This window comes from Nematostella vectensis, chromosome 15 (assembly GCF_932526225.1).
Source record: "Nematostella vectensis chromosome 15, jaNemVect1.1, whole genome shotgun sequence".
Lineage (NCBI taxonomy): Eukaryota > Metazoa > Cnidaria > Anthozoa > Actiniaria > Edwardsiidae > Nematostella > Nematostella vectensis.
In genome coordinates, this window is record NC_064048.1 from 7,717,707 (window position 1) to 7,732,751 (window position 15,045).

Below are 15,045 nucleotides of genomic sequence, written 5' to 3' on the forward strand. Positions count from 1 at the left end.
TGTTAAATATCTCAGATTTTAATAGATTCTTTTGTCTTTTAACGGTTCAGGTTTCCGTCGGACCTCCGGAAATGAACTGGTGACAATGCGGCTTTCACTATGGGTCCATAGAACCACCCCTCCCCCCAAACTTTTACCATATCCTCTAAACCTACCATTTGCCATTATCCTATGCCTTGGGCCATGGTATGTGAGACCACCCCTCCCCCAACATACCACCAAATGCAACATCACGAGATCCTTCTTTTGCTATAGCCCTAAGCCATTTCCATGTTACTCGTGTTGCAGCGCTAAGTACATCTGCTCAACACCCCTCCCCTAAACTTTTCACCATATCCACCATTTGCCATAGCCTTATTCCTTAGCAAAAAAATTTGCAGTGTTAAGTATCTGCTAAGTGTGGGATACCATCCCTCCCCCAAACGTTTCACCAAATACACCATTGCCTATGCCTTGGCCATTGTTACTTATTTGCAGTGCTAAGTATCTACTAAGTATGGATCAATAGAACCACCCCTCCCCCTAACTTTTCACCAAATCCACCAATTGCCATAGCCCTATGCCATTGCCATATTACTTGAGTTACAGTGCTAAGTATTTGCTAACCACTCCTCCCCTAACCTTTCACCAAATCCACCATTTGCAATAGCCCTATGCCATATTACTTGAGTTACAGTGCTAAGTATTTGCTAACCACTGCTCCCCTAACCTTTCACCAAATCCACCATTTGCAATAGCCCTATGTCATTGCCATGGTACTTGCAATGCTAAGTTTCTGCTATGGGTCAATAGAATTACCCCTCCCCCTAACTTTTCACCATATATCCCATTTGCCATAGCCCTATGCCATGTTACTTAAGTTACAGTGCTAAGTATCTGCTATCTACCTCTCCCCCTAACCTTTCACCAAATCCACCATTTGCCATAGCCCTATGCCATTGCCATGGTACTTGCAATGCTGAGTTTCTGCTATGGGTCAATAGAATTCCCCCCTCCCTCTAACTTTTCACCATATATCCCATTTGCCATAGCCCTATGCCATTGCCATGTTACTCGAGTTACAGTGCTAAGTATCTGCTATCTACCTCTCCCCCTAACTTTTCACCATATCCACCATTTGCCATAGCCCTATGCCATGGTACTTGCAATGCTGAATTTCTGCTTAGTATGGGTCCATAGAACCACCCCTCCCCTAAACTTCTCACACTTTGTGATACATACACCCTTTGCCACATAGCCCTGTCTCTTCTTTAGCTTGATACTTGTAGTGCTGAATGTATGTTATGTATTGATCCATAGAGCCACCCCTCCCCCCATTCTACAGCATTTATATAACCATTTGGCCATTTGTCACTACAATAAAAAACCTTTTTCAGTCTGGGAAAATAGGACCCCAGTTTCATTGATCTCATTGTGCTCTATTGTTTTGGGAGACGGCCTGGCGGAGATAAAAAATGGCACAAACAAATCCTGCATGGGAGGGTGGGCGTGGCCAAAAGAAGCGCCGCCAGGTTGAGCACAATAAGAGAATACAACCAGCTTGTACGCAATCCTGGACACCCGTCCCATCACAGGCGACTTGTAGAGACTGATGATGTTATGCTAATAACTTGCCCATATTCGCTCTAATGAGCTCAGTGAAAATAGTCTTATGTTTAAGGGTACTGACAATTTAAGCAAAAATAGTTCTTGAAATAGGTTTTGATTTTTTACAGGCTCCTACTAAGCCTGCCCATGTTACTGTATTGGAATACTATGAGCAGTGGTTAAAGTGGTGAGACTTGATACATGACCATTGCTATAGACATTCTACTGCATGGTTGAATATGTAATATTGCTTTGATGGAAGAGTGACCCTTTATAAAAGAACCTAGTCATTTTTTTTGGCTCAACAGGTTCTTATGTAGTGCAGGCGCGTACCCAGGATTGGCTGAGGGCGGGGGGGGGGTGGATGCTCCGTCATAGGTATCATCAGGAAAAAGCAAAAGCAATATTCCTTAATAAGAAACTACCCACATTTGGGATTGCGGTCGCACCCTGTGCCTGTATTGGGGTATTAAAATCCAAAATGTTTGCCTATAGGTTCTTATAAATGACAAATGTGGGACAGTGTTGAATCTTCCTGATTATCAGGCCTACTTAACTGGATAGTTAAGGGGGTAATCAAATCTCTCATGGAGTTTACTTTATTTATTTTTTTAAACAATGAGACAAAAAAATTTAAAAAAAAATGTAGGTTTTTGCAAAGTTAAATGTTTCCTGGCTTTTGCAGAGGGAAGGCAGTTCAAAACAGACATAATCTAGCTAAACGTACTTTAAAAGCATATTACTTTACAAATAATGATAATAGAAAATCTATTAATTACTTATGGACAGGGAGGGCGAGAGCGGCTCTCCCCAAAGCAGCACCACACCCTTGTACCTGTATTTGTCAATCGTTATGTGTATAAATCGACTGAGTTTTTTTTTTTGGCTTTTTGAACCCAGTCATTTGATTTGATTAAAAATATTATTCCTTTTTTCATAAATGGTCCCTTTTTGGCTTTATGGCATACTCCCTCCATAGTCCATTTGTCCTCAGGTAATAGTTGATGTTTCAAATTCCCTGTAATCCAGAGACAGACTCAGACTTTGTAAATTGGTGGGTTACATTTTCCTAACCTTAAGTGTAACTACACCAAAAGACACAAATCAAATTTTAAGAAAATATTTATTTATAGAAATACATTAAACCTAGTATGAGTGCTTTACCTATACCCAGGAAATAAAACTAATAAGTTACTACCCTGGTTACTACTAGTTTAGTTACTACTACTCTGGTAGTAGTAACTAAACTGTTCTGGTTACTCAAACAGAACAGTTAAAAAAAAGGCAAGTACAACTAAGGAAATAATGAAATGCTAGAACTTTGTCTAAAATAGTAACTAAATAAGAACTATGACTATGTATTCAGATTTTATCTTATGGACATAGTGTAAGCATTCTATGAAGCAAAGGAAGCAATAAATCTAACAACCATATTATTAAAAAAAATTATACTATTATAAAATGCTATTTCCTTTTTTCAAAAATAAATGGGTCATGTCAGGCAAAAATGGGCTCATGTTAGAATAAAACTTATGAAAGTTGAGTACTCCACCATATCCACGAGTCACTTTCCATATAGAGTGGTTTTCAAAAACCTGTGAAATACTATTCAGTTTTTTAGTACTAATACACTGTAATGTCTCTGTTCTCTTTTGTCCTGGCTTTACTATTACACATATATTACACTATTACAATTATATTTTGTTGCATGGGATTTTGAAAACCACTCTAATGTATGAAAGCTGGTCTGTGGTTTAAGCTGCATATCTTGTCAATTTTTGCAGCTTTTTTATATCGAAAGTACCTGACACAAGCCCTTGTTAAATAAAAAAATACACAGGACCCCATCTTTAAAAAGGCCAATTTAAAGATTCTAATATGGCAATGCAATGTGTGCCCTTATTCCTAATGCAACTAATTTGAAAAGTATTACAAATGCTGAAATAGCAAGGGAGTGTGAATACATTTATTGTACTTTTGCTCTGAAATCTAAGGCGAGGGGTTGAAATTTGTGATCTCTTAGCCCCTTTTTGCCAAGTCACTGCATCTAGCAATTGTGATGCTTTTCATTACTTGGTACTGCAAGAACATAATTCATATTGTAAATTCTAATGCAAAAGGTCTCTAAAAGATCTAGATTTTGAGGTTTTGGTATTTGATCGTCAAAAGTTCATTCATTCTAATAATGCTTTGAAGTATCTGAATGTGTGGGACTATTCAGTTGCAGAATTTAGGCCTTTCATACACCCTGGATAACCAGACGTCCTTAGTAGGAAAGTTATGATTTCTTAAGAGGACATGATTCACCATGTGTATCAAAAACATGAAATTTATCACACACAATCCTGATTTCTTCCAAAAATGGCGGGGTTGTAAGATCAACCGAACTTACAACTCTTCCTTTCATACTTTCAGTTGGAAGCCCTTCAAGGTAGCCCAGCTTCTTATCAGGAAAAGTAAGAGCCTGGGCAACGTAGCCCCCATTCATCAAACCTCTAGGGTCAGCTACAAAAAGAATCTCTTCTTTTCCCCTGACTACTTTTTGTATATGATAGATAAGGGTTTTGTCTGGGTTGGTCACTATGTTGAAAGATGTACAGTGCTGATATATTTTTGTTGGATAATTAAACTTATTGCCTCTATCATCATAAGATACATATTCTGGCAGTATAGGCAAGCACTTGCCTTCTTCAATTTTACCTTCAACAGGTTTTTTCTGGCTTTTTGCACGAAGACATTGAGACGGAAGTTTTGCTCCCTTTTTAAGTAAACACTCAAAAAAATAAGCAGGATAGTATCTTGTTTCTTTTCCTTCAATGGTGAAATGTCCAGTTTTAGCAGTCAATCTGCTGTGTTTGTCAAGTTGATCAAATCCAAAACACTCGTTAAATTTCTTCGATTCCAAAATTTCTTGGCTTTTACTGTAAACGAAAGCGATGTGCAATGGTCCCATTAAGGCACACCCAATTATGACTTTTTTTTTCAAATGATTTTCTAGCAGTTCAAAGAAAGCATGGAAAGTTTCATAGAAATATATATGTTTTTCCGGAGCACCCTTCAACTTTTGATCAATTTCATGATTGGGAGAAATAAGGTACAGTTTTAGCGTCTGCTCAATGTTATTTGTAACGTCTTCGTCAACCTCTACAATCCCTGTTCCTTCGTTCTTGTAGTTCAGAAGGACTTTGCGGATGTCTTTCCATGCTTCAAAAACCTTATCCGAGTCTATACTGAAAGACATGCAACGCCATATTATTGATGCCATTGCAAAAAAGAGCCAAGGAAAACCTGAATCCAGCTTGCATTTGACTTTCTTTACAGAGTCATCTTTTAAAAAGGGTTCGTAAAACTCTTGATTTAGGTGAGTCTCACCCCAACCAAACCTCATTTCACAGTCTTGACAGAAAGCTCTAAATCCCATATTGCTTACTGGCCAGCTAGTTCCTAGACGGAAATTACAAAACTCCGTTTGTCCAGCTTCTTCCAAAATCGAGCGAGGGAAATAATGACCAAGCTGATTAATTTTCTTCGTTGTGTCTTGGCAAAGAACGCAAACCGGAAGTTTTCCGCCTTGTTGGCATTGAGCTGTTAGTCCCGCTAGCTTTAGTAGATCACGAGATTCGACTTGTTTTTTCTTCTTCTGATCCATGACTTTTTTATACAGGTCATCATCTTCTTCGAAAGTGTTTCTAGTGCTGGCTGGTGCTGCGGGGTCTCGAGCCTCCGCCATCTTGGATGATGACAACGCAGAAAAACGCACTGTATATGAGCAACAGCTTTAAATCTACATATGGATCTCCCGGCGACTTTTTGCTTGCATCTAACTTTTCACACACAATTTCACTAGATGTCGTGCTGAAAAGCATACCCTGGAAACCAGAGGCTCCAAGAGTTTTTGAGCGAAGCGAGATAGAAATACGTGGTTTCAGAGCTTCGAACAATCTCGTCCCCAGGGTCTTCTGGGTAATTTTCAATATGGCGTCTAGCTGAAGAACAACTTGCGGCTAAATGCAGGAATCGATCCAGTTCCCGATTGGTCAAGAGAGCAATAGTCTTCCGACGGTATGCCGATACCCACCGAGCGGTCATCGGCCAAACATCGTTAAAGCTGTTCCACACGTGGGACGGAATAGAGAAATTTGTTTGTTTGATGATACTTTACTCTTCTATTTTGCGTTTTGTGGCACGAGCAAAGATGTTAGACATTTGAAAATACCTTTTTTTTACCGTCCTCGAAGGATCTTTTGTCGATTGTCTCTTCACTTTGAGGTTGGAAAAAAGAAGCTGAGTATCAAGACTTTTGTGCACACGAGGTGAGTTCGATAATTAACAGATTTAAGGTATCAATATTTGAACACGTTGCTTATATCATATAAGTTAATAGGATTGTTAGCTGTTATAAAAGATCAGGTCCCAACCTGCATAGTAGAGAACGTATGAGTGTACTTTATTAAGTGGCGAAAAGCTCCATTTCATCGATCAAGATCGATTCCTGTATAACTGAAAAAGATCCATTCCTTTTTATCGCCCCCCAAAATTGAGTAAGGTTGTATTTTATATGTTTCTATCTTAACTTTAAGTAGTATTTTGATAGTTATATTTCTTTTTTCAAATTGATAAGGTTTCAACGGTAAAACAGTAAGGTCAATTTTTTTGGATACCGGATCGATTTCTGCATGAAAGATCCATAGACCACAGCACTAAAAACTAATATCGTACTACTCATATATTTGTATCCATTCAAGACATGCAAACTTCTCAGCTTTGGCCAGGCATTTAATTTCAAGCAAAAACTTGTTAAAATAATGTCTCAATTATATGGCAGTCTTCATTTTAATTACCCATTGTCCCCTACACCAGTCTGTACAGGACGTAGCATCAGCCTACAGTAGGATAACTGGTATTAAAGATATGTATCCATCAAGGTGATAGCAACTACTCTTCAACCAAGTAGTAGCTTGGGTTTTTAGACAATTTCAGTGCGAACAAGGATTAATAGCAGAATTGTCGCCCCGTAACAATTCTCAAATAAAACAACCAAACACTTAGAAATATTATAAACAGGATTATACAGAATAAAACTTGTAAATAAATAAAACTTGTAAATTTATGCTCAATGAAGTTCAACCTAATTTCCTTCCATTTTATGAGGTTGCCATTGCCTATGCATGCTGGGACCCTAGTAATAAATTATTGGATAGACTTCTATACAAGTTTCTGCTTTTTCGATGCAGACTCTAGGCAGTCCTTGCACATCCAGTTGTTGCCAGCAGGTTTTGCACACATCCTGGAACACAAAGATAACACAAAGTTTGATGTAGTGGACTCACAGGAAACCAACAAAATATTTTTGTGTTCAAAAGATGTGACTAATTTTTCAAAGTTAATTGGTAGTGTTGTTGTTGTTATTGAGAATTTATTAATCTGATAAGCTTACCAGTCAAGTACCCTTTCACAACTGTAACACGCAATTTTGTTGGTATTGTTATCTGCAAGCAAAACCAGACACTTCTAACAATACATGTAGTCTTTTTTTTTTAGTTTTCTTTTTTGTTGAGTAGAACCTCTGCGTCTCCATTTTCTTGTTTGCTGGAGCAGTTTTGTTATTTGCCAGAGGGATTGTATCAGTCTTTTTTTTATTAAGGCCGTAAGCAGATTTTGTGTTTTTGTCAAGTCCTTTTCTAGCTGTTTTAGAATACTTGCTGCGTGACAGCAATCAACTTTCTCTAATAACTGGAGAAGTCCTTCCTTTATTCTTTCTTTGGCTGAATCCACATCAGGTTTTTGGACTCTACACATTTGGCCAGGAATTCTATTTCTTGGTCTAAATTTGTTTCTAATTGACTTTTTTATGCTCATTTTCTTTTTGTTCGGCCAGTCTCTTTGCCAGGTGGATATGCTTGCATATTGTTGTTGTTATGAGGGAGTCTGGACAGGTGCATTGAGACTGATGAATGCAAATATTGCATTCTTTACATCTCACCTTGCATTTAGTATCTTCCGGGCAACAAATTGCATGCAAAACTACTCTGTTTACATGTTTGTTGTCGTCTGATGAAACAGACCATACTCCATCTCCTACAGTGACAGCATTTTGTGGGGACATAAGCAAACTTTGTTTGTGTCTCTTAGAAATGTTGTTTATTCGATAGCTTAATTTTCCTTTTGTCATTTTTATCATCCTATTGAAGGCCTTGTCCCACACATACTGCTGAGATTTACCAAACATGTATCTACACATTTGTTCACTTTCCCTTTGAGATACACCCTTTTGAACACTCTGTGGAAGGCTTCCACATACATGTTTGTATTTATCCCCATTCCTTTTCTATAACAGTATGCCCATTCCTTTTTCTTTGGCACCCAGTCTTTTCTAAAGTATTCATAGAATTCTATTGTTTTTGAGCCCAGGTAGTTTAGAAGAGCTAGAAGCAGTTTCTTAAAAACATCTTCATTAGTTTCTTGGAGGGCAGTCCTCATCATTTTGTACACCTCCTCTTGAACCTGCTTACTACCTATCTTTCTTCTGAGTTCTAACTGCCAAGCTTTGTCAGTGTGCCAGGTGCATATAAGCTTAGCAGGGTGGAGGCCTCCCAATATGGCTATCCAAGCATTGTAGAACTGTGGGGCCATGTCACTCATAAAAAAACTTGGACTGTATGACCCCACAGTTTTTTCTAATTTCCCTAATAAATATTGTCATGGTGGTGAAAGTCCTCATGACTTGACAAACACCATCCCACAGGAAAACCTTGATCAAACTCATCCATGACTAATATTGTTGTTAGTGTAAAGTCATATGCATTTGTGCCATGAGTTGAATCACAGCAAATGCCTTTGTGGCCAAATCTTGTCAGCATATTTTTTTGAATTTGACTTTGCAAAACAATAAAAACATCGGATTTCTGTAGGTCATACCCTTCCTCTGCTATCTGCCCCTGTAGTTTATAGTACAATACAGGGTTATTATCCTCTAAACTCCACTCTGTTATCCATGTAAGCACACTTTGTTGGTCATTTGGATGACGTTGAACATCTTTCAGCCCATATGCTCTTTCAATGTTTTGGATGTCTTTACGCTCCAGAATGTGGTGTCTGCCTATGTTCTTAGTTGATACACTGTCCCGTACATCTTGTAGAATTTTTTCCTTTGTTACTCCCTGTTTCAGTTGTTTCAGTATATTGTAGAATTGATTTACTTAGTCCTTTAAAAAATAACCTGTCTTCACCTGTATAGCAGGAAAAATGATGTGTTTCTTCTTTGAAGATAACCCCATGAGCTGCTTTCAAGTGCACAATCAGATCTACCACTCTGTGGCACCTAAAATTGCATGATTGGCACCTGGATATTCCATTACTCTCAGCAACACCATGTCTCCTTTTGAAGTGCCTTTGCAAATTTGACTTGAGTGTGATATTATCCCCACAGTATGTGCAGTCATAGAGAGTTGATGATGGGGTGGAGATGGTGATAGGATTAACCTGTGGTGGTGTGACTTGTTGCATGTCAACAGGCAAAGATTGCGGGGTTGTAGGGTGATGGCGACTGCCTGATGCTGATGGCAGTTTAATTTGTGGTCCAGTGACTTGTTGCAGGTCAACTGGTGCTGATGGCGAGGAGGTTGGTCGACACATGGTCACTTTTAATACCAGAAATCAAATCCAACTGCTTAAATAACTGACAATGGAGCGTAGAATAGTTGAAAATCGAGAAGTATAAGTAAATCATTTACCTTTTACCACAACGATTTAGAGTTCAAAGTCACTTAATAAGCTTAGTGCAAAATATCGCCTCTTTTGTAGTAGAAATTTCTCTATTTCCTTCCTCACATCAAGCTATCAATTCTGGTGATCGAATGCTAAAGAAAATAGAGGATTTGCGGTCTAAAAAGTAAAGAAAAAGACCAAACACAGACAACACTTGTGCCGCGTTTTCAATAAGACTGCAGAACTGCAGATCGGCTTATTCGGTCTCACTTCGGTCCGCGCGAAAGAATGCCATTGTTCTCTCGACCAATCAGGAATTGGATCGATTCCTGCATTTAGCCGCAAGTTGAAGAACAACCTCGTTCCCAGGGTCTTCTGGGTAATTTTCAATATGGCGTCTAGCTGAAGAACAACCTCGTTCCCAGGGTCTTCTTGCTGACCCATTTCCACAAGTAGACCGACTCTAGAGTATTTCGAGTATGTACAAAGATCCAATATGGCGGACGGCAAGGGAGAAACGAAGCCGTGGAAGGAAGTTAAAATGCTACGTTTCTGAAATGATCAAATCTAAGACATCCTGAAACTCAAAATTGTACGTCGTTGATTTAGGCAAGTTTTATCGAACATCTGAAGGTCCCTTACAAGCAAAGCTGACAAAACAGGCTTGGCTTTTAGTATATTTCATGTTGGTATTGTTGCCGCTCCTCGCTCTCTGCCGTCGTTAAAAAAAGCAAAATATGGATAAACTACTTCCACCGTATAACTAACTGGCAAAAAAAGAACCCAGACGAAATTTCACAGAGCAAGGGGATTTGTAAGTACACGACATATTTTTATAGACGTTAGAAAACCGAAGCATTTTTCGTTATAAACATCAAAATGTGATTATTTACGGCTTTTGCAATTCTATTTAATCCAGGAAAGCTAAAAGTACTTATTTGATATTTTTTCTTGGTATTTTTTTTGTGTGTGTGCCCCCTCCCTTGTAGTACCATATAGGGAATAAACGGATAAGACTTCAAGATGATATGCATGGGTTGTTGACTTTATTATATTTGGTGGCTCCTAGAAGAGCCTTTGTTTTGTTTTCTTGATATGGCTCCTAGAAGAGGTGTTGAGTTTTGTCTGAGAGTGTTCAAGGAAGTCCCATGCCTAGCTGTTTCTTGTGCTTGCAGATCCATCCATGAAGAGAATCCATATCCAGATCTGCAAGTGATGTGATCTGGATATCCTTGAAATGGCTGTGGGCTCTTGCATGAACTGGCCGAAATGGCCGAAGTTTTCTCAAATCCCAGACCATCCCTTGCTCATCTGCTTCCGAACTCACGGTGGAATAGCGAGAAGAGTTGTGTAAGTGGATTTTTTGGCAAAGTTATCCAAAATGACCTTGACGCCAGCTGCTGCCTTAGAGGATCTGACCATGGCCTTCTCTGTCTTGTTAGCCCCCATGCTCTTAATGATGTCCTTGCTTGTCTTGTTACAGATTTCTTGTGCTGCATCACAGGCGATGTTCCTCCCTCTCCCACCAGACCAGTTCATGGATCGTCCCCATTTGACGCAATGTGCAGTTTCCTCTGACAGAAGAGCCTGGAAATAAAGGATTGTAAAAATGTTATTAAAAGCATTATGGGGCTTTAAAAAGTGGTTGACTCCCTGCTGGAAAGGTAGCTTGCAAAGGAAGCCCTATAAAACAGTAATATTATAGACATGGAAAGGTTAAGAAAAGTCAAAACACATTTATTTTGACCTGCAATTACTCTATGTAAAACAAATAAGATACATTTTTATGTTTACTTTGACTTTGAAATAAGTGACTGCCAAATAGAGAATAACTTTTTTACATAGTGTTGCTTTATAGTGGTTTAACTGTATCTTAAATTGATTATAAGGGTAATATTTGGCACGGGGTTTTTTTCAGAGTAGGTGGTGGAAATGGGTAAGTAAGGGCTGGAAGTCATTTTATTTTATCAGTTAAAATTTAAAAAAGTAGCTGCCTCTCGGTGGAAAATATGAAACCCCTCTGTGAGGTCCTTAATTTCATCAACAATTATTACATAAAAGGATAAATACTGATAATGTAGTTTTAGTTAATACCTGTCATTTAAAAAAAAAAGCCAATCAATTGTTTCAAAATTTTTTTCCAGATGTCCTTAGGGCCGCTATGGTTCAACTTTAATATTCTTAAAAAATATCAATAAGACATTACCTCTAATTGTGCAATACTGGTGAGCATTTCTACAGCATACTTGGAGTAGCTGCTTTGACTGCGGAAGTAGAGGAGTAGTCGCTTGTTGTTGATGTGATTTCCCTCCCCATCACCCTCGGCACATGTGTCCTTCAGTTGCATGAGAAATACAACAAGTTCAATCACATTCAGCCCATAGTATCTGCAAGTAAGGCGTTTTGTTAAAGTTAGTATTAACTATAAATTACAAGAATATTTTATATGTTTTTTTTTTGCTTATTGCCGCAGCCAAGGTGTGTTAGAAATGAGAGCTAACATTATACATACATACCACACCATCCATATGAAATGTATCCTAGTGTATAACTGACTTTGTCAATGCTTTCATCTGGATGTTGTTGAACTTGTGCTTCCTCGTTGTCTTCAGGGTCTGCTGGTGGGGATGTTGCATAGTTGTGGTAACTACATCATTTTCTCTCTACCTTTCTCTAGCTTTCGGGTCATTACATCATTTGCTCTCTACTCTTCTCTAGCTTTCGGGTCATTACATCATTTGCTCTCTACTCTTCTCTAGCTTTCGGGTCATTACATCATTTGCTCTCTACTCTTCTCTAGCTTTCGGGTCATTACATCATTTGCTTTCTACTCTTCTCTAGCTTTCGGGTCATTACATCATTTGCTCTCTACTCTTCTCTAGCTTTCGGGTCATTACATCATTTGCTCTCTACTCTTCTCTAGCTTTCGGGTCATTACATCATTTGCTCTCTACTCTTCTCTAGCTTTCGGGTCATTACATCATTTGCTCTCTACTCTTCTCTAGCTTTCGGGTCATTACATCATTTGCTCTCTACTCTTCTCTAGCTTTCGGGTCATTACATCATTTGCTCTCTACTCTTCTCTAGCTTTCGGGTCATTACATCATTTGCTCTCTACTCTTCTCTAGCTCTCTGGTCTGACTCACGAGCTCAGCATCAGGGTCTGCCATGACATATTCATCAACAAAAGCTCCTATTACATTGTCATAGTAGCCCAATTTTTCTGTTTTTGTATGATGGAGGATCCTTGCAGGTGGGATGTGCCTGGTTGGCTGGCTGTCGGTGGTGTCCATCCCAAAGAATTCCATCCCAGCCTCTATGATGTATGCTTTGCCAACACTCAATAGAAATTGCTCACACCCTTCATATGACCTATTAGAATAACATAAAAAGTATGATTTTAACTAGTGATCATTCAAACACTTTCAATCTTTTAAATAGTGTGTCATCCTTTTTCCCAATATACAAAAAAATGGTTTGATAGTGGAACACTGCTCTAAGGAAACCAAATTCCCTATTTGTCATGTTTCTTTTTAATTAACGAATACTTGTTAGTAAAAATTTTTTTGCAATGCTGTATAAAATCTTTATTGCTTAACTGTTACCTTGTTATTTTCTCTGGAGTAACGTTTCGGCGGTTGTACTTTTCCCTGAAGAATTTCAGTGTCCCAATCTCTCGGATGGACTCTGCTGAGTAGAGTTTTGTGTATACAAGCTGAAAAAAGACAAGCATAATAAACAACAGTGCATGTTAGTATTTGTTATACTGGTTTGTGGGTGGAAACAAGGCACCTGAATTTTTTGTTTCGAAACTTCGAGGAAATAAAAAGCTTTGAATAAGAATGATGAAGATTGCTTCTACTCCTGTACCATTGCTAATTCTAGCTTATTTAAATTTACTTTTTATAACTGTACCTGTAGAAATGACATCTTGGTATGAGAGTGCTTACTAAATGGTGAACAATGATCAAATCGGTCTTTTGCGGTGTGGCAACCAGCTCTCAGATCTTTTGCTCCAGCAAACCTGACACGGGTGAGCTGGTCTCCTCTGAAAGGAACTGTTATTCCTAACATGTGGTCATCTAGTTCCCCCCTGATCACATGGGCTGCAGGTTGGTCTGGTTCTGACTGAACATCACAAAGACCACCTGGCTGGGCAGGTCCAGCATGGTCTGGGACAACAATCTTTCCAGCTTCTTTGTAGACCATTTCAATTGTGTCCTCATATGTACATAGTATGTCTACAACATCACTATATTTCTTCTCATCTTTGAGCTGTAGAGGAAGAGGGAGGATGTCTGTCTTCTTGCTCATCTCTTACTGGTATTTGTGTTGTATGTGTGATGGCACCACAGATTTGAGGAAGTGGAGGGCTGGTATAGCAGCAATAAGGACACGTGCAACCAGTACCTTGAAGTCTTCTCGCAGCTTTGTAACCTCATTTTCATCTAGCAGGAAGGCCTTGTTTGGAAGGGTCTTAATATCTCTCTGTAGAGCCTTCTGGGACATGCCTTCTGTTGGAATTCTCTCAATGATTAAGTTTGAGGCAAAGTGATACAGGTCCTTATTCTGATTGTCACTGCGCATGTCATGTGCCCTAACCCTGCAATCCCAATTATCACCTGTCCCTTGGAGTCTCTTTCCATCTTTGACTGCTTGTACAACTTTGTCTGTAAAATGTTCACCTACAACATCAAGCAAGTTTTATTTGCTCCTTTGGGAAAGTCCAAAGCCAAGACGCTGACAACGATTCATCAGCTGAAAAACAACAAACATATGTTAGACATTTGAATAAATTTTTGTATGCTTTTATGGGGAAAGCAAGGGCACATTGGGCAGCTAGTTTGATAGGGATAACATAAGTAGCAAACATTATATGTTTTAAACCTGTCTTTTTTTTCTGTAATTTTGGGCCTAAAGAGGTACTCAAAGGTACCTTTGGACCCTCCATTTACACACATTAAGGCTTTGGGAGGGATAGGATAGAACATAGTATGATTAGACACTGTTAATAATAATATCTTGATCTTTACCTGTGTCTTTGCCTTTCCTTCTGTGAGAAGAATGGTGTTGACCCTTTGGACAAGACTTCGCTCTCGGTTTCTTTGGTACATAAGTACCCCATATCAGAGGGAGATTGGTGCCTCCACAGTGTCTGGTGGCTTTTTTGCAACTGTAGTTAGCACTTTGTAGAAAAGTGGGCAGCGGTTTGACATTTCTCCAACTACTTTTTTGAAGTCGTACTCTGCCACCTCATGGTAGGACTTTTCTCTTAAAACTGATGGGCTCCTCTTATGGCAAAGCTCAGCGCAGGATCTGTCTAGCTCTGTTAGAAACCTTTCTTCACAGGCATATTTAAGGGTTGAATCACCAAATATGACGGACATGATAATTGAAGGATTGTGTGTCTTTGATGCATAGATGAGCCTCTCTTCACACACATCATTGATGCCAGTAGTATTTGTTTTGTATGATTATCATTTTTAAAAATCCAATTTATCATATACAATCATGTTCATGTCACAGGGGGGGGGTTGCTGCCCCCCCCCCCCCCCCCCCCACACACACACACAAACAGACTTTTTTTAATGGATTTCAATTTCTTTACACGATCGGGCACGGTTGCTTGCGATTGCTTGATAAAGACAATATTATACCATTTCAATTGTTTTAACTCCCCCCCGCCCCCCCCACACTTCCACCCCCATTTTTTTCGACCAGTCCACCGCCCTTGTGCCAAAGGCCCTACCC

General features: G+C 39.1%; 1 pseudogene; it reads right to left on the bottom strand.

The window, feature by feature from the left end:
- Positions 1–10,323: 10,323 nt before the first annotated feature.
- On the bottom strand, positions 10,324–14,953 carry LOC116608884 (annotated as a pseudogene).
- Between the last annotated feature and the right edge of the window lie 92 nt (positions 14,954–15,045).